Raw genomic sequence first — 20,013 nt, forward strand, 5'->3', positions numbered from 1 at the left:
CCCCCCCCAACAACACAACCACTGCGGGCACGCTGGCGCTGCTTCTGGCAGTCTCTGCCCCGCGAGTACATTTTATCCTAATGTCAGTGTCTGTCTTAGTCTGGTTCCCACAGAAAGCAGAGACAGCCAGACACTTACGCGCTGGGCGTTCCCTGGGGAACGGGACCCCGGTGCGGGAAGGGGGACGAGGCGCAGCGCAGGTGAGGCTTGGCCAGCGTAGCACCGTGCAGGTCTGCAGGTCGCCCCGGAGCCACCTAAGACCTCCCGTGGGTGGGAGGAAGCGCTTTCCATCGCCCCCAGCCCCAGCGGTCAAGGGCCTTGCTGGTGGGCCAACGCCCCCTGCTTCTGAGCTGCCCGTGCACGGGTGCTGAGGGGGTTTCCTTGAGGTCCCAGAAAGCTGTGTCCACGAGGAAGCCCCAGGTGGGCAGCAGAGGCACGAGGCTGGCGAGGGCAGGCTGTCCCCGTGAGAAGCGGCCGGAGCCTCCAGAGCTGACCCCCAGCAGCAGCTCTAAGAGCCCGGAGGGGCCCAGAAGCCCTGGGGAGGGGTCCCGTACTGTCTTCCTAATGGTGCACATGTAACTCTACGCCCGATTTCCCACTGACATTACATAGCTTCCATATCGATCAAAAGTTGTGGTTGTTTTTAATGGATGTTGGTAAACTTTCCAAATAGATGGAGAGAAGCACATTTTGAGGCCAGCCCCCTGAGGTGACCTGTGGAGGGCCATTTTGTACCTTTGTGGCTTGGAGGGTAGGAGAGGGCATTAATCCCCTTACTAAATATTCTGCTTTTATTTCTTCTTTTTTTCCAAAGGACACTCCTTTTTTTTTTTTAAGATGTATTTTATTTCTCCCCTTTCCCCCCATCCCCTGTTGTCTGTTCTCTGTGTCCATGTGCTGTGTGTTCTTCTGTGTCCATTTGCATTCTCAGCGGCACTGGGAATCTGTGCCTCTTTTTTGTTGCATCATCTTGCTGCTTCAGCTCTCTGTGTGTGTGGCGCCATTCTTGGGCAGGCTGAACTTTTCTTTCACGCTGGGCGGCTCTCCTTATGGGGCGCACTCCTTGCGTGTGGGGCTCCCCTACGCAGGGGACACCCCTGTGTGGCAGGGCACTCCTTGCGTGCATCAGCACTGCGCATGGGCCAGCTCCACACGGGTCAAGGAGGCCCAGGGTTTGAACCATGGACCTCCCATGTGGTAGGCAGATGCCCTATCCATTGGGCCAAGTCTGCTTTCCAGATTCCACTTCTGTCTCTGAAATCATCCACTCAATAAATATTTATTGAGCACCTGCTATATGCCAGGTTTGGCACCAGGCACTGGGGACCCAGAGATCACCTCTGTCCTCAGGGCCTCCAGGGGATTCAGGCATATAAACAGTCCCATGTTGTCATGGCAATGCTACGATGATACACACGGGGCATGGGAGGGAAAGAGGAGGTCAGGCATTCGTTCAGTCCCTGATGGCATCAGCTAGCTATGGCTGCATAGCAGATTATTCCAAGAGTTAGATTACCTAGAACAATAAACACTTATTATCTCACGCAGTTTTGGTGGGTCAGGAATTTAGGAGTAGCTTAGCTAGGTCGTTTTGGTTGGGGGTCTCTCGTGATGTTGAAGCCGAGCTGCCCACCAGTGCTACAGCCACCTGAAGACTGTCCTGGGCTCGAGGACCTTCCCGGCTGTCTCCCCCAGGTGGCTGTGAGCAGGAGGTTTGTTTCCCGCCACGCGAACCTCCCCACGGGGCTGCTGAGTGTCCCTGTGGCACGGCAGCTGGCTGCCCCAAGCCAGTCAGCCTAGAAGGAGGTTGAAGCCACAGCGTCTTTTAGGACCCAGTCTCAGAAAGCAGTAGAGAGGGGACTGACTGTGCAGGAGCTGAGCACACAGCAGTGGGAACCGCTGGGGACCGTCTTGCACATTGGCTCAGTGCCTCATTCCACTGCCGTTTATTCAGCACCTGCCAGGAGCTTGGCTCTGTGTCGGGACTGGGGATCTCAACATGGTTGGAGTAACTTGAGTTCAGGGCTTAAATCTTTGATCTTACATCTCCAGTGCCTAGAATATAAGAAGTCTCGGTAACATTTATTAATTTATCAGAAGGAACCTGTGCTTAGGAGCTGAGCCTCTTAACCCAGTCTGCCTGGGTTCAAATCTGAGCTCTGCTACTTCTTGGGTGTGTGACCCTGAGCAAGTGGGTGACTTCCCTCTGCCTCGGTGTCGTCACTGAACGAAGGCCTGCCACCTTTTCCCCCTTTGTAGGTCCAAGAGCTCCCCGTCTAGTGGAGCCAGGTCATTCCCAGGCCCACCAGTGAGCACGAGCAGTCGTCGTGCCTGCACACTGCTTCCCGGGCAGGAGGGGCCAGGCATGCCTCCAGCCTCGGGACAGTCATGTGGGCGGTTTGTGATCAAAGTTGAGCCATCAGCTGCTCTCTCCAGTGACTTCAAATCTCAAGCAAGTGGCCCCAAGATGCAAGATTATATTCCTCGTCACATCTGCAAGCCCTGATCAGACCATTCCTGCTGCCAAACCCCGGCTGTGGTTCTGTCCTCTGCAGCTCCTGGGGCTTCTGCCCGCTTTCCAAGCCCGGTCCTCCTGCCAGCTGTTTATTTGTGCACCTCCCTCCCCACGCTGATGCCGATGCTTTCTCCAGTGAATCACATGGTTCTTGCTTAGCCAGGTTTGGTTTCTGTTGCTTACAATGGAGAACTCTAACTGATAGAATGTCATTGTTTTATTACTGGTGACGTTAACCTTGATCATTTGGTTATGGTGGTGTCTGCTGGTTTCTATTTTTCCCTTTTCAATTAATAATTATCTTGTGGGGAGATGCTTTTGAGACCTGTGCGAATATCCTCATTGTGCTTCTGCCCACTAATTTTAGCACTCACTGGGCATTCTTGCCTGTAGTGACGACTGCTGGGCTGTGTGCCTAATGCTTATTTCCTGTTTCCACCATTCATTCTACATTTATTAATTAGAATTCTACGGTAAAGAAGAGCTATCCGTTCTTCTCCCTATTTATTCATTTAATTGTTGATATTGGTATGAACTTACGGGGGTTTATTTTACTCTGTGGGTTATAGTCCATTACTATCATTACTTGTTGCTCAAATGATCTTATATTTGGCCATTGGGAACTCCTTCTAATTGGCTCCTGTGTATATAGGACTATTTTTAGATGTCTTCATTTTTATTATAAACATAATATATGTCTAGGTATAAGGTCTCCAGGACCTCTCTGTACTATTTTTGCAACTTCCAGTGATCATATCATTATTTCAAAATAAAAAGGATTTTAAAAATCAATGTATGGTCATTGTAAAAAAATAATAATAATAAATCAAGGACTTCAGAAAATTATCAACATCATCATTTCATCTCTTAGAAACAACCCCTGTCGGTATTTTATCTTTCCCTCCAGGCATTTTAAAAAGATCGTTTTAAATGGTGTTCATAACACAATTCTGGCAACCCTGAGCACAATGCTTTAGCTTTGTAAGGAACAGAGACACGGGGACGAAATGGTGGCACCGGCAGCTGCTCCAGGGGCCCGCGTGTGCCATGCCCGGCTGCGCTGAGCTCGCCCCACCCAAGCCCACCCCCGGCCGCGGGCAGAACTGGTGAAATGGGGTGTTGGGAGCGTCCCCTCCTCTTGTGTCGGGGGGGACGGTCATCAGGCTGTCTTAGTGGAAGTGGAAGGAGCTCAGCTGGTCATTTCAGCAGAGGGCACAGGGTAGGGACTTGGCGAGAGAGAGAGGGAGAAGTAGACGGAGAGGAGCACAGACAGAAGATGTGGAGTTGGTGGCTGCCTGCTGCCAGGAAACGGGGGGCGGCCAAGAAGCCGGGGGGCGGGGAGCCCACAGGGGAAGGTCGGGCCGGCTGGACTCCCCGCCCCGGTCTGGGTTGCCCTGACAACCTCCTCCTTTTGGTATTGACAAGGTGAGGAAGAAGGGAAAAGAGGCAAATGGAAAAAAACAGCAACAGTAATTAGAGGCAGGGCCCCCAGCAGTCCAGGTGGGGAGGGGCCCTGGAGGGGCAGAGGGGAGAGCGGGCTCCCCTGGCAAGGGCGAACTTGAGCCTGCACGCCAGGAGACCCGAGGCTTCTCTCTTGACCAGTTCAAGCCGGTTAGGGAAAAGGAAATGCCGCGCGGCCCGCGCTGCGCAGCCTTGGCACCCTCCTGCCCGTGGACTGGGCAAGGCTGCCTGCAAGGGGCCCCAGGCGCGGGAAGTGGCGGCTGCGCTGTGCTGCTCGGGGACAGAGTCCTTACCTCGGGCCTCTCTCCTTTTCAATCCCCCAAAGGGGTTGGGACCCCCCAGGGAGGGAGGGAAGAGGGCGCCAACCATGGCTGCTGCCTCTTCTCTTTCCAGAGAGCCCCGAGACTGAGGTCACCACGCTCAGCGGTGGCCAGTGGGCGGGGTCTGGCCAGTGCCAAGCATCTGCCTGGCCATGCCCTCGCTCAATGAAAGGGAGCCTCAAACCTCAGCTTTTTGCCAGACTCCCTGGCGGGCGTGTTAAAATGCAGATTCCTGGGCCCCCAGTCCAGTTTCTGATTTGACTCAAGTTCCCAGCTGCGGCTGCTGCTGCTGCCCCTTGACGGTGCTCTGAGAACGTACAGGAAACACGCCACTGGGCCCTTGGGCCTCAAGTCTAGCTTCTGCAGAACAAGGGATGCCCTAGATTCCCCATCTTATTTACTTATTTATTTTTTTAAAGATTTATTATTTATTTATTTAATTCCCCTCCCCTCCCCCGGTTGTCTGTTTTCTGTGTCTTTTTGCTGCGTCTTGTTTCTTTGTCCGCTTCTGTTGTCAGCGGCACGGGAAGTGTGGGCGGCGCCATTCCTGGGCAGGCTGCACTTCCTTTCGCGCTGGGCGGCTCTCCTTACGGGGTGCACTCCTTGAGCGTGGGGCTCCCCCTACGCGGGGGACACCCCTGTGTGGCACGGCACTCCTTGCGCGCATCAGCACTGCGCATGGGCCAGCTCCACACAGGTCAAGGAGGCCCGGGGTTTGAACTGCGGACCTCCCATGTGGTAGACGGATGCCCTAACCACTGGGCCAAAGTCCGTTTCCCTCCCCATCTTATTAATCAATCATTAATTATTAATGAATTGTGTTCTGAGGTCCCCTATGCTTTCTCAGAGGTGCCTTAGCCAAGGGGCAGGAATGAGAAGGACGAGGGAGCAAGTTTGGGGCATGCACCCCGACTTCAGATGAGTCGTTCCCCTTGGCTCTCTGTGTATTAGCATCCCCTGTATTAAGAGTCTATTGGAGAGGAGGATTCTGCTGTTAAACAGAAAACCAGGAATTATAAACCACTGCAATAAAATGATTTCTTTGCCCCCGTCATCTACTGCGGTCACTTGAAACCACAGCCATGTTAACACGAAGCATGGGGCTGGGGTCAGAGGCTGGGCAGGCCTCAGCTGGAAAGGGCCTCCTGCTCCTGGGGTCGGAGGAGGTTACGCCGCGGCGTGGGTGGCGTCTGGGCCTCGCTCATGGACCTGGAGCCTCGGGGGGGGTGGCTGGAAGGCGAGACACACCGCCTCACCTGCACGGTGGCCTCGGGACTGTGGGACATCGCGGCAGTTCAGGGCCCAGTTCCAAGAGACAGGAAGTGGAGACCACTAGGCTCTTCAGCCCTGGGCCGCAGGGTCACGTTAGCCAGCTTCTATTCATCAGCACAGCAAGGGGCGGGACCTCAGACACCCCTGCCCGATGGGGCAGCGCAAAAGGATGCGCGCCATCTTGGACCTGCACCTGCCAAGCCTCAGCCACACCTGGGCCTGCTGGAGGTGAAAAGCTCCTGGCCCTCCGGCCTGACGTGGTTGAGCATTGAGACTTTTGGGAGTGAGCGCATTTTGCAAGTGGGAGAAATATAAATAATTTGAGGCCAGAGAAGGAGCTGTGCTGTGTCTTGGAAGTCCAGCCTTTGTGCTGGAGGAAGCAGCCCCATGGAGAGGGCTGTGCAGGGAGAAGCCAAGCGCCCGCCAACAGCCCAGCTGAGCTCCCAGCCCACGGTCAGCACTGCCAGCCATGAGTGGACCAGCTAGGAAGGGGCTGGTGATGGTTATGTTAACCTGTCAGCTCGGCCAGGGAACAGTGCCCACTTGTCAGGTCAAAGAAGCACTGGGCTAAGCGTAACACAAGGCGTTTCATGGACTTTAAAAATTAGTATTATTTATTTATCCATTTCTCCCTTTCCCCTCATCATGGGCATTTGCTGTGTCTGTTTGTTGTGTGCTGGTCTTCTTTTTTTTATGAGGCACCAGGAACTGAACCTGGGACCTCCCATGGGGAAGGGAGGCACTTAATTGCTTGAGCCACCTCCACTCCCTGCTTTGTTGTGTCTCTCATGTTTTCTTCTGTGTGTCTCTTGTTGTGGCATCTTGTTGCCAGCCCATTGCATCAGTTCGCTGTCCTCCTCGTCTTTTTTAGGAAGCACCGGGAACCGAACCCGTGTGGGAGGCGGGAGCTCAATGGCTTGAGCCACATCCGCTTCCCCATTCATGGACTTTAATCATCACGAGTGGATCGCATAGCTAGCTGGTTACATCTACAATCAGCCAAGGAGATGGCCGTCAGCAATGAGTGACGTCTCATCCCATCAGCTGAAGGCCTTAAAAAGGGAAGTCAGCATTGAGGGAGAGAATTCCCAGCTCTGCTCCAGACAGCCAGCGTCTCCTGGGGAATTCGAGGACTTTCGGCAGAGCCCCTGGCTCACAGCCTGCCCTGCAGGATTTGGACTGGGGCCTCCCCACTGCTGCACAAGACGGCGGTTTTGTAAAATCTCTTAGGATTTCCAGGCATCTCCTGGCAAGTTCCGCTTCCCGACAGGCCCCTGACTAATGCGGGGCCCCTCCAGCCCCAGCCAAGCACCTCAGCTGACACCATGTGGGACTGCCACTCTGCCCGGTGGGCACCGAGGGGCATCACCCAAGGTGAGCTCAATGGACGGAGGGATTGAGAGGTGACTGCTAAGGAGGGGCTTTCTTTTTGGAGTAAGGAAAACGCTCTAATATTGACTGTGGCGGTGACTGCACAGCCCCGTGGTCCTACCAGAAGCACTGGATGTACACTTTCGATGGACTGGATGGTGTGTGAATTTCTCTCAATAAAATTGCTTTAAAAAATGGAACCCTCGGAGTGGACGTCGCTCCGTGGTTGAGCACCCGCTTTGCACATATGAGGCCCTGGGTTCAATCTCTGATACCTCCTAAAAAAAAAAGCAACACTAATTTTCAAAACACGAATAAGTCCTCAACTATTAAAAAAAATAATGGTTTCAGTGGCCAAGTATGTTGGAGGAACCTGCGTGAAACAACACTTGCAAGGTCTCTGCGCTGCACAGCTTCCCGTTCTCGCCATAGCGCTCCGAGGAACCTTCTGGAGAAGGCTGGTCTGGGCTTTGGCAAGCCTCCTGACAGCGGAGGTTTATTCTGTTTTGAAAAGGGGTCACGTTGACCAATTTCCCTTCTTTTAGAGGGTCTCATGGAGGGGTGAGAAAGGAGTCTCCTCCTTGGGTAAAGGGAAGAATTTCCAGGCTGAGTGCTGGGCTCCTGACGGCCCCCCAGCTCCAGAACAGACCATTCTGCCAGGGAGGGTGGACCACTGGTTAACTATTCTAGAGCAGAACCAGGGAGTTGTTCACAAGCTCTCTGCTGGCAAAGGGTGCTAAGGAGACGCTAATTCGGATTTAATTTCAGTGCCGTTCCCGGATGCTCCTTTTTGCTGCCTCTGCACCCCCCCCCCCACTGGTCAGGGGAGGCAGGGGGCCAAGGGACTCCAGAGACTGCTCTTCTGACACAGGCGGCCCAAGTCTGAGGCCACTTGGGGGCCTGGAAGAATGAGCAGCCGGAAGGCAAAGCACGTGCAGTCGCAGGAGCGAGGCTGCACTGAGGCCACCTGTTTCCTGGCGCCTTTTCTCAGCACCCCTGTATAGTCAGGGTTCTCCAGGGAAACAGACTCAACAGGAGATATCTGTCAATAGTGTGGGATTCTATCAGGGTCTCTCACGCAGCCGTGGGGATGCATGATTCCAGGTTCCGCAGGCAGGTGCAACCAGGGGCTGCGGTGAAAGTCCAGTGAAGGTTCTTGACGAGTTCTGGGAGACGTTGGTTGTCCAAAGACGAGCTGGGAAATCCTCTCTCGATGCTGGAATCACTTCCCCTTTTAAGGCAGTCACCTGATTGGGTTAAGCGTCACTCATTGCTGATGGCAATCTCTCTGATCGATGTAATCATAATCAACTATCTATGATTTACCACTGCAGTAAGTCAGTGGTGACTGAAGTCCATAAATGCCCATGGATTACAGTTAGCCCAGTGCTTGCTGGACCAAACAACTGGGCACAGTTTCCTGGCCGAGTTGACGCGATAGCCTGACCATCACACCCCCTCCCCTAGACCCCCCTTCCCTCCTCAGGCTGAGGCGTGCCCCTCCCCGCGCTCTGCATCAGCCCCCTCCCTCACTTGCGGGGCTGCACTTGCCTTCTCCCCGTCTCCATCCCTGGACCCTGAGCTCCTGAGCACGTGCTTTCGATGTCTTTCTCCTCTTTAGCCTCCGGACAGAAGGCGGCACTTCGCACGTACAGGATGTTCAGATGCTTTGATGAATTGAAGTGACTGGCCATATGTGGTCAGTTATCTTGATTGGGATTTATTTTCGCCTTTTGGATCTACCAAGCGAATTTAATGTATAAACAAGACTCAGGTGGACAGATGGTAGCACACCCACTCTTTAAAAAAATCTCTTTTCCAAGCACTTGGGCAGCCTCCACTTGGCTATTTAAAAGGATTTAAAAGGACATATTCAAATAGGACCAACCTCGACTTGGCAAAATGCGATGAACTTTCGTTGTCTTTTACGGTATTCCCTTTCTTGTAAGTAATTCAATTTCATTTCATTTTCCTCCCCCCCTCCCTTCCTTCCCTCCTTTCTTTTCTCTCTTTCATTTTCTTTCTCTTTCTTTCTAAGTTTCATTGCTCAGGCTTCCCACCCCTTCAGACAGGCCTTTGCCCCCAAATTAGCAGAATGAGCAAGCCCTGGGAGGTGGCCGGCTGGCCAGCGCCTTGGCTTTCCTGCTCGTTGTCCTGCTGGGGCGGCCTCTGTCACGCTAGACGCATCGTTTAGCCACTGGCGACTCACGTGGTCCCTGGGCGGGCAGCACAGGCAGCACCTCGGGGTTTGTTGGAAATGCAGACTCTCAGCCCCACCCCAGACCTCCTGAGCCCAGTGCTTGGGGGGCAGGTATGCGCTGGAGAAGCTGTGCCCTACCCAGCCGTCCCATGCCTTGGAGGTGACGTAGGGGCTGAATCAGGAAAAGGGTACTGAACACCTAACCCTGGTGCAAAGTCCTAGCGCCAGGCAGCCTACACCTTCACTGACCTACCTCGACACAGGCTTCCTCGTCTGCCACTTGCAGCCCCTGGGAGGAGCAGCCCTCCAGATCCTAAGGGCGGGCCTCCTGAGAGCGTCCACTGCACCAGTCAGTGGACTGCTTTACACGCTCCTCTAATCAAGCCCTCACAACAGATCTAAGAGGCAGGCAGCTCCCTTATGCCTATTATGGATGAGGAGCCCAGGCCTTAGAGTGCAGCTCCTTGCCCACTCCACCCCGCTGGGCACAGCACCTGCTCTGTAAGGGGGACTCTCCAATGGGGGCTGGTAGCCCCCTCCTCGTCTTCCTCCAGGCTGAGGTCACTGCGGCGCCCTCCGGGTTGCTGATAAACTACATGTCGGGTTCATCTGCTGTTTTCAGCCCTTTCTGGACCCTGGATTGGATTTCCCTGGAGAAGGGACCCCAGGATGCTCTTCAGATGCACACACTGAGTGGTCTGAGAGGCGATTAGCCAAAAAGAGTCCAGATGTGCCTGGCCCCATCCTCTGGACTTGGGGTGTGTTTGTCATCAGCCACTGGAAGCCACTGGAAGCCACTGGAAGCGAAGGCCCTGCTGGCCGCCGGCATCGTGGTGCTGTCATGTGGTTGTTATGGTGACCGTCAGCCCACCAATTCCCAAGCTCCCTCCATGTGCCTGCCACTTGCAAGTTCGTCACACATAGCGTCTCTACAACTCACAGACTGGGCAGAGTGGGACCCTGAGGGCCATACTCTCCTGACCTGTCTGCTGTATAATTTGGTCTGTAAAATGCAAAACTAGATCTTCGAGAGTAACATAAACCACTGCTCAATGATTGGAGGGGCAAGTTCATTGATTTAATTAATTTATAGTCTGCTTGGGAAGGCAAGACTTGTGTACACAAATTCAAGGGCTAATTAACTCTACTAGAATATAAGAGATGCCGAAAGGTGATGTGACTAAATGCCAAATTAATGGCAGAGAGAGAGGAGCTAAAGAATCTCATTAACGTTCATTTATGAGAATTACAGATGTCACCGAAAGATGGGGAAGATATATTTTACATATTTGCAAGTAAATGTTTGTCACCTACAGCCCACTCTTCAATAATAACAAATTCTGAATCTCATCAGGCCAAATGCACCTGAATACTCCTACAAATTCAGTATTTCTTCAAATAGGATTATCTTTTTCTAGAAGCAATCACAAGGTATAAACAGTTTTGTGGCAATGGAAAGGATGTTTTTTCTCCTCTGTAATAAACAGATTAAAAGCTTATCCTGAGGTCTGTCTTAGTGTCCAAGGATAACTGTGGTGAGAGTTGCTCTGAGTGGGGTTCCTCAAGAACTGTACAGTATTTAGAGAAAAAACCAAAGTTTTGAATGTCCACTAAAGAGGTCCCTTTCATCAAACTCTGTGACCCTGGGAAGGATGCCCAAAGTGGGTGCTGTTTAGTACCAGGCTTCTAAGAAAACACTGAACTTACTCCAGGCCACGTGAGGCCATGAAGTCTCCACGTCAGCTTTCAGAAGGGCATCCACTCACATTTCCTCAGTTCCTGACTTCCCAGGTGCTGGCTCTGTAAAGACGCGTCTTCTGGCCCACCAATGCCAGGGTGAACCTGCAAGTGAGCAAGAATCAAGATGAAAGAGTGGTCCATGCAATCCCTCAGCCCCTTTCCCCAGCAGCGAAGGTCATTGCTAATGGGAGGCTGATTTATTGCTGGTGCTTAAAAGAGAGTAATTGAACACTTTCTTGGGGTTCACAAGATTCAACACTTGACACCAGGACTGTTGGGACAACACCCAGAAGAAGTGACCCTCTAGAAGCTGAGGCTCAGTTTGAGGAAGACCAGAATATGTGACCTTCGGACCAAGGAACAAGGTGCTCGTTTGGGCTTCACCTTGGTGGGTGGGGCAGGCTGGTAAACGTGACGCTGGCTAGCTGACAGGCTGGTTGCACCGAGCTCCCCTGTCAAGCAGGTACATGCAGCAAGCCTTCAGGCAGGCAGCCTGGCTCCCGTGGTTTGGGGCGCGGCACTGGGAGCCGGGCTGCCTGGGTGCATACCGCAGCTCTGCAGCTTAGCACACCTGGAGCAATCTTCATCTCCCTGTGTCCCGGTTTCCTCAGCTGCTAAATAACCACCACATTACCTATCTGAGAGGGTTTGTGGAAGCTTAAATGGGTTAGGTCATTGGGCATTTTGCACAGTGCCTGAAACATATTAAGTACTCCACAAATATTAGTTGCCAGAATTTCTAGGTGCTGGGGCATATACAAAGATAAAACCAGAGGGACATGCTGATGAACACACAGACACGAAAATGGATGTCAATTTTTGGAGATTATATTTCCCCCCCTATCTGGTATCTATGTTCCATTTGCAGCAGAGTAAAAAAAGAGGAATGGGGACCCCTCCCCTGAAGGTGGGCTCCTGCATGACCCCTGGGGCCCCATCAATTCAGGGCACAGCAAAGCTGGCAGATGTTTCTTGAGCAGGTACAGGGATACCCCAGAAACGCTGTGGTTTTGGTTCCTGATCGCCGCATAAAGTGAGTCATGTGAAATTTTTGGTTTCCCAGTGCATATAAAAGCTATGTGTATAGTCTTCTGTAGTCTCTTAAGCATACAACAGCATTGTGTGTGAAAGTGTACATTCCTTAATTTAGAAATATTTTATTGCTAAAAAATGCTCACCACTATACTAAAATGGTGCTGACAGACTTGCTGACATCTGTAAACAATGAGCTATCTGTGAAGGTCAATAAGACAGAGGGCAAGAGAACAAATTATGCCTGTCCTGCCATCAAGGAGGTGCGCTGGCCCCTGCAGGATGGCAAATCCAACATTTGCTGAAATCCCCACGTGCCGGGCTTTCCCGGGTTCTTGTGTTTACTGCCGACACCATTCCTGCAAGGGGGACTTTGTCGTCACTGCCCCATTTATAGGTGAGGAAAGCAAGGTGAGGAGATTTGCCCAAGTTCACCCAGCCATCAAGCAGCAGAGTCTTGATTCTACCCCAGATCTATCCTCCTCTGGAGCTTATTCAGTCACATGGTGTGCCTCAGGTGCACCCGGGATTCACTGTCTGTCCTCAAGGTGCTTGCAGTCTGGCGTGGATATCATAGATGTACATGCCATACCGCTTCCTCCTCCACCGGATGGGGCAAGAAATAAATGGTTCTTTCTTTCACCGGTTTGGCCCTTCCCAACCCATTGGCAATGTGTGTAGACTGATTCTCTAAATTCAAAAAAAGTAACAAAAGCAATAGCTCCCATTTATTGAGTGTATCCAATATCTGAAATTGGGCCGAGTCTGTATATAATGACCTCATTTGATCCTTCCCGCAACCCAATGTCATGGGCACAATAATCCACTTTTTACAGACAGAGCACTCGAGATTCAGGGTGACCAAGATTGCACAGCTGAGCAGTGGTGCACCTGGCTGCCTCAAAGCCAGGCTGTCTCTGTCCAGAGCACATGCTCACCATGTCAGAGACTGAGTTACCCTATTTGCTTTAGACATGCTTTCCCCATTTACAACAATTGCATTGAAAATGTAAATGGGGAAGCAGATGTGGCTCTAGCAATTGGGCTCCCGTCTACCGTATAGGAGGTCCGGGCTTCGAATGCTGGGGCCTCCTGGTGAAGGCAAGCAGGCTTGCACGGTGAGCTGGCCCACGCGGAGAGCTGGCCCAAGCAGAGTGCTGGCCCATGTGGAGTGCTGATCTGCACAGCATGCTGGCCCACATGGAGAGCAGGCATAGCAAGATGATGCAACAATAAGAGAAACAGAAAAATAAAAAATAAAATAAATAAATAAAAATAGACACAGAGGGAGACAATAAGAGATGCAGCAGACCAGGGACCTGAGGTGGTACAAGAGATTGAGCACCTCTCTCCCACTCTGGAACGCCCCAGGATCAGTTCCTGATGCCACCTAAAGAGAAGACAAGCAGACACAGAGCACACAGTGAATGGACACAGAAAGCAGACAGCAAATGCAAAAAGGAGGGGAGAAGGAGTAAGTAAATAAATCTTTAAAAAAATATAACTATATTTTATATAAATATACCAAGTACCTACTATGTGCCAGCCATGGCGCCAAATAGATGACTAGGACATCAGTTTCACTGGGCAGAAGTCAAGTGCCTGCGGGGCCGTACTCCCTCCAAGGGCTCTGGGCAAGGATCTGTTTCCTTATCTTTTCAAGTTTCTAGAGGTTCTTTCCTTGCACCCCTTGGCACCCAGCCCCTTTCTCCACCTGCACGGCCAGCAGGGTAGCATCTTGCTGCAGTGGTCGCATGGCCTTCTCCTCTTCTGTCTGAAATCTCCCTCTGCTTCCCCCTTATAAGGACACTTGTGGCTGCATTTAGGGCCCACCTGGTAATACAGGGTACTCGCCCCTCCTCAAGATCCTTAATTTAACCACATCTGCAAAGCCTCTTTTGCCAAATAAGATAATTTTCACAGGTTCAGGGGTTAGGATCTGGATCCCTTTGCAGGCTATTATTGAGCCTACCACACGTGCTCGTAGAAAAAGTAAAAGGAAGACAGAAACATGGTCTAAAGAGAAAGGCCCATGTAATTCCGCCATCCCAAGACAGCATCACAGGAAACAGTTTGGCACCTATTTTTCTAGATTTCTTTCCTTGCATATACCAGCAAGCCTATTTCTTTTATTTTCTTTCATTTTCAAAAAATATAAAAAAGGGGGTAATAGCCCAGCGACTTGTCTTTTTCATTTAATAGTATATCTTTGCAGCAAGCTCTTTAAGAGTGAAAAGGGATTTATTTTCTTTCCTGCTACAGTCTTCCTTGATGTAAAAATAGCGACTTTCCAGGAAAGCATGTGACTTTTAGAAAAAAATTCTATTTGAAACAATCCCCTAGAAACGTCAATTTTAACTTTAATTCATAAGAGGAAAGAAGAGATTTTGAACTGAAGCAAGGGTAGAGGCTATTTAGTTCTTGGTATTGGGGGTTAATTAGAGAAAGGGACACTCTAATTCTATATTTTTTAGTTATTTTTATTTTTTTTATTTTTCCTCTTTTTCTTTTTTAATGTTACATTCAAAAAATAAGAGGCCCCCATATAGCCCCCACCCCCCTCACCCCACTCCTCCCACATCAACAACCTCTTTCATCATTGTGGCACATTCATTGCATTTGGTGAATACATTTTGGAGCACTGCTGCACCGCATGGATAATGGTTTACAATGCAGTTTTGATGCAGCACAATGTACCTGCAAGTTAAATTACTTTAAGCGAGGCAGGTTAGTGGGAGTCGCTACTTTCCTGGTAGCAGTTTCGATTCGGCATCAGCTCTTAGGGTGGGGAGATGGGAGACCTGGGCTGGGCTCTGGCTCGTCTGTCATCCAGCTCTGAGACCTTGGGCAAGCTGTGTCCTCTCTCTGGGCCTCACTGTGAGCGTATGGGGATTGGACTAGATGTTGACAAACTCCACTGTGACCTTTCATTAAGCAGTTTGGGAAGCATGCTCTTCTGGCAGGCTGGAGACCCAGTTTTGAATACCAAATATTTTACTATTTGCTGTATAATCTTGAGCAAGACAGTCTGCTCCTTTGGGCCTCAGTTTGTTCATCTGTAAAATGAGCAGGTGGGCCTAGCATGTTCTTCAAGATCCTTTCTAGCTCCAGCCTTCCAGGATCGTGTTTCTCAAACTTCAGTGAGCCGAAGAATCCCCTGAGGATTTCGTTAAACTGCAGAGCTTGATCCACCAAGCCCAGAGCGGGGGCTGAGACTCTATATTTCTAAAAATTCCCAGGTGCTGGTTTGGAGACCACACGTTGAATATCACGGCTTTTGGGTCGTGCACTGCTGGGAAATTTTGTTAGACTTGAAAAGGAGCAAGAGTTTAATCTGTGTGCCTCTGGTGGAGTGCCGGGATTATCCTATTCTGCAGGGATTTGCACCTTTGATTGTTTCTCTTTTGACTAGCTCTTTCACAGCTCTGTAAGAGGAGTTGTTAAGATGCAGAATATGGATGGTAAGGGGATGCTTTCAGCGCAGTCGAAACAGATGGCTCCCGCCCAGTGCTTTTTATGGCGCTGTGGCGTGTCAGCCCGTTTGCACAAGCAGCCAATTCATTTCAGCCTGTCTGATTGCCCACGTGTCCGCAGTTCTTCAAGTTCTCCTCTGGACAGGTTTGACCTTTATGAAAATTACACTTTTCATTAGAGCTTTACAGCGGCCAGGAAAGAGCGGGGGTAGAGAAGAAACCCTGGCCGGGTGGGGAACACTGGGATGCACGACGCCTCGACGGAAGTGACAGGTCAGGCACCACGTTTTCCTGACTCTTACCAGGAGAGAAAAGTACACGTCACTTCCACTCCAGTCTGGACCAGGCAGTTCCGCTCCCAGGGCTCCGGGGTCATCATTAAGATGCCATAATCATCAGGCAGGCCACTGCACAGCCAGCGGGAACAAGATCTGCCCACGCCGGGGAGACAGCAGCAGCTGGAACCTGAACCCTGTCCTCTGGGCTCTCCCGAGCTCTTTCCACCACCTGCTGCCTAGTTCCTCCCGCGGCCACTAAGCTAACTGCGCTCACGAGGGGCGGTGCCCGGGGGCGGTGCCCGGGTCGAGGGGCGGGGCCCAGGCCGAGGGGCGGGGCCCGGGGCCGCCGCGCAGAAGCCCGGGGTCCCGTGGCCTGCCGGGAGCCGGGGACTGGACCGCGAGCCAGTCTCCGCCAGCTCCGCGCGCAGGTCTCCTCTGGCTCCGCCCCTCTTGTCTGTGTCTGCGGCGACCGCTATCAATAAAGTTGTTGTTCTGCCAAGATGGCGGCGCCCATGACTACGGGCCAGGCCGAGTTCGCCTAAAGGCGGATTCCGAGGCGTGGAGGGGCCGCAGGCCGGAGCCTGTGAGCAGGTAACCCGGCCGGGGCTCCGCGGGGGGAGAGACGAGGTCCGCCCTCCTCTTCTGATCGGGAGGTTCCGACTTGGTAGGAGCAGGGAGGGGAGGTGTGGGCTGGGTTAGGTGGTCTCGGAGCCGTGCAGTTTCCGAAATGGAAGAGACTCCTAAATCAAGGTCTTCAGGCTCTTCGAGCCGCGGACCTGGCTGATAGCTCTGGACCGCTTTCCCAGAAGAACGCACATGTACACATGGTTTTGTTCACAGGTTCTCCTCCCCACCTCTCTCCCCTAGTTCATCTTTCCATCCTTGTCCCCTAGAATGAGGGCTTGGGCCCGGTTAAAGGTCATCCAGTGTATCTCTGTGGCCCAGAGATCACTGTCACAGCAGGTTAGCGCTCAAAGGCCCTCAGAGCTCATCTGGGTCTACCCCGCAACTTCACAGAGAAGAGAACAGCGGTTCCACATGGGAAATAACTTGCTTGGCATCACACAGGGAATTAGTAGTTGCAAAAGCAAAAATACGTATTTTGTTCCAAGACTTGGCATCTTTGAGATGAATTCTCTCAGCCCCATTTTTGCTCACCATCCTTGGGTGCATATAGAGATGCCTTCCTGTGCTTCTCCCACGTGTTCTAGTTCTTCCCAGTTCTACTCTTCCCCTAATTTTCTCTATCCATATGTAATCATCTCCTGGATCCAGTTCTTAAGCCACGTGCCTCTATCCTTACCAGGCTCCGAAACCTCAAATGTAAGCCCCAGTTGAGGTTGGGGTCAGGGCTGACTCTAAAGAAGGGCGGGGTGGTGGGGAGTTATGCTTTGGCAGGAGGTGGAAGAAAAGACAAGATTCGAAGCATCTGTGGAAGGAACTAGATGAGCCAGAACTGAGGAAGAAAAGGGCCAAGATGATCATAAATGCAGAACAGGGCACTTTTCAAATCCATTATATACTTTTGATGTGCAGTCCTCTAATAGATGGGTTACTCCTTGATGTTAGAAAGAGTCAGTGCCCATCTGCACATTGGTGGAGGGGTACTTGGGAAGTCCTAGAACAGGGCCTGAGAAGTAGAGGAAGAAACAGTACTGAGCCCTGGGAAGTTCATTTACCTGGTTTGACCCATTCCAGTCTCCCATTTGTACACAAGTTAGAGTCAGAATATACACTTGGCCTGATTTTTAAGGTCTCCCTCAATTCTACAAGTCTATGGTTTATTCTTTAAAAATAAGTCTTTTAATTAATATGCATCCACTGCTATTTTTTTATTCAGTTGAAGTGGAAATGTCCTGCTGTCCACTCCTTAGATATAACCGCTAGAAACAGTGTCATATACATATGATTCGTGCTTTGTGATTCGGTTAGGGAACAGTATTGAATGAGATTTTGGATGTGGCTTGTAAGTTACAGTTTGATGACTTCTGCTCTATATTCTTATGTATTAAAACTCTTAATAGTCCATCAAGACCTGATATAGTAGCAGCGGGGTCATTCTTTTTAATACTTGCAAGATTGACACACAGTGTGTGCTGGATTCAAAAGCTTTTAACTTCTTCAGTGTTGGAATTGGCATTTAATTCAGTCTATTCTACTGACTTTTTGTCCTAACTAGATTGAGGGGAAGAGAGGAGGCAAGTTTGGTATATAGGTAGGTTGTGTTAGGTGGCTTTCTACTTCTTTCTGAAGAAGTGATTCATGTTTTTGCTCCATAGTTGCCTTCTAATCTTACCTTGGCCAAAAAATTGATTCCTTGCTGTTTAGCATTAAGTGTGGCTCAGTTGTCTGAGAGCATGTCAAAATGAAGAACAGTTGAAAATACCTTTGCCATTTTGGTGTAGAGGATGCAAGAAAGTAGACTGAAATGGGCTGGGAAGAGTTTGGGAAGTCTCCCAAGGACCCGGAGTACCATCCCCAGAGAACAGCGGGACCTGTACTTGGAGATGCACCAGTGCAAAGCTTGCCCTAGAGGTTCCCTGTCAGAGGCGGTGTGCCATGTTGGTTTATTCTTTTGCAGGGAGAGGACTGGCAAAGCCATTTTATCTGCTAAGGGCGGTTACACATTTTGAGCAGTTTGAAGGCCTCTTTAAAAATTTCTGTGAAATATGAAAATTTAAATTAATCAGTTTGAGTAAATGTTTACAAAATATAACATGATGCCAATTTGCCTGTTAAATTTAGTAGACATAAAAATTTCATTTTAGGTTTTTCTCACTATGCAAGAATTTTTGAATAATCAAGGTGATGGCTGAAAAATTGTGGCTAATCATAGGCCAGCTGAGTGACTCAAAGCCAGATAATTTCAATAGCAAAATGATTAAAATTTTCTAAAAATATTTATAGCCAAAATACATCTTTGTGGAGCCTTGTCTCTGGCTAACCCCTGGTATGGTCCAGGTACAGGATTAGACAGGTCCAAATTTTTATTTTTTATTATTTTTTATGGTATAGGAAATATTTTTGCTGGTTCCTGTTAGATATAAGAATTATAGTTAGCACATGTTTCACCATTCACAAAGAGTGGCCACACAGCAAATAGTGATTATGAGAAAAGATGAAAAAGTTTTCTAAGAGACTGTACTGCCTTATGGAATCTTACGGGTGTTCTTCCCGCCCCACAGCATTAAGTTGTGTTAACTACTTTATTAAGTAAACAGGCATAGAGTTGGTTTTATTATTACATGAATTATATTGGAGCCAGCATCACATGTTTTCATTTAGGCTTCATCAAGGATAAGAATAAGAAATAATTAATTTGTATATAGATGTAAGACTATTTACATTTTTTTTAAAAGGAGGTGCTGGGGAGTGAACCTGGAACCTTGTACATGTGAAGCAGGTGCTCTACCCTGGAGCGCCTTTCTTTGGAGATGCACCAGTGCAAAGTATCTCCTGATTTGCAAAAGACTCTTTCTTCTTTTTACCCTTTTCTTTTTCTTTCTTTTTTTAGGAGGTACTGGGGATTGAACCCAGGACCTCGTACATTTGAAGCACACTATTTAAATATTTGAGCCATTACAATAAGATTATTTTTATTTCTTCTTATTGATGCTGTTTTAGGATGCTTTATTTTTATTTTTTAGATCAAAGTAATGAATATATGTGGTTAAAAATGCAAATAATATTGAAAGTACAATAGTGATGAAAAACAATAGTCCCCTGTTCACCCTCTGTAACTCTTAATTCTGGTCCCTAGAAGAAACCACTTGTAATTAACTTTCAGTTAGTAGTTACCTATATAGCTCTAAGTAATATCCTTATTAGATTTCTTGCATTCTCAATTTTGACATTATTTATTACCTATAAAGGACCCTTCCCCAAATCTCCTCGTATAGATCAACACTTTTTAGTTAAATCACTGAATGCCATTTACATGATAATAATTATTAATATTGTTTACTGGAGAGCCACATAATGTGCTATGGTTATAATTCCTACTTTCTGCTGATTTACTTTTTCCAGAAGTATTGGAAAGTAATACTTTTCTCTGTCTGCTTTTAAGATTTTCTCTTCGGTTTTGATTGTAAGGAGTTTTGATTTAATGACCCTGTTAAGTTCTTTTCTTTGGGTATATCGTGCTTGCAGTTAATATTGCTTCTTGAATCTACAGCTTGAAGTTTTTCATCAGTTCTGGAAATTCTTAGCCATTATCTTTACTTTCACTGTAATCTTTTCCTCCATCCCTTTTGGGACTCTGGTGACACATGTGTTAGATATATCTTTCCTACACCCATCTGGCTCTTATGTTCTTTTCTGTATTTTCTATGCTTTTTTCTCTCTGTGCCTC

At 49.6% G+C, this 20,013-nt stretch overlaps 1 protein-coding gene across 6 annotated transcripts in view; it reads left to right on the forward strand.

Moving 5' to 3' along the window:
* The first annotated feature begins 15,976 nt into the window (after positions 1–15,976).
* The window catches only part of LARS2 (leucyl-tRNA synthetase 2, mitochondrial), a 165,811-nt gene continuing 161,774 nt past the window's right edge, over positions 15,977–20,013 (forward strand). For 3 of the 6 annotated variants that reach the window (XM_058288815.2, XM_071212009.1, XM_058288816.2), the window contains exon 1: positions 16,013–16,253. The gene's annotated coding sequence lies outside the window, so the exon portion shown is untranslated. Of the gene's footprint in view, positions 16,254–20,013 lie in introns of all 6 variants that reach the window. The other 3 variants (XM_058288813.2, XM_058288814.2, XM_071212010.1) reach the window with 3 other exon arrangements.

The sequence above is a fragment of the Dasypus novemcinctus genome, chromosome 26, assembly GCF_030445035.2.
Source record: "Dasypus novemcinctus isolate mDasNov1 chromosome 26, mDasNov1.1.hap2, whole genome shotgun sequence".
NCBI classification, from domain to species: Eukaryota; Metazoa; Chordata; class Mammalia; order Cingulata; family Dasypodidae; genus Dasypus; species Dasypus novemcinctus.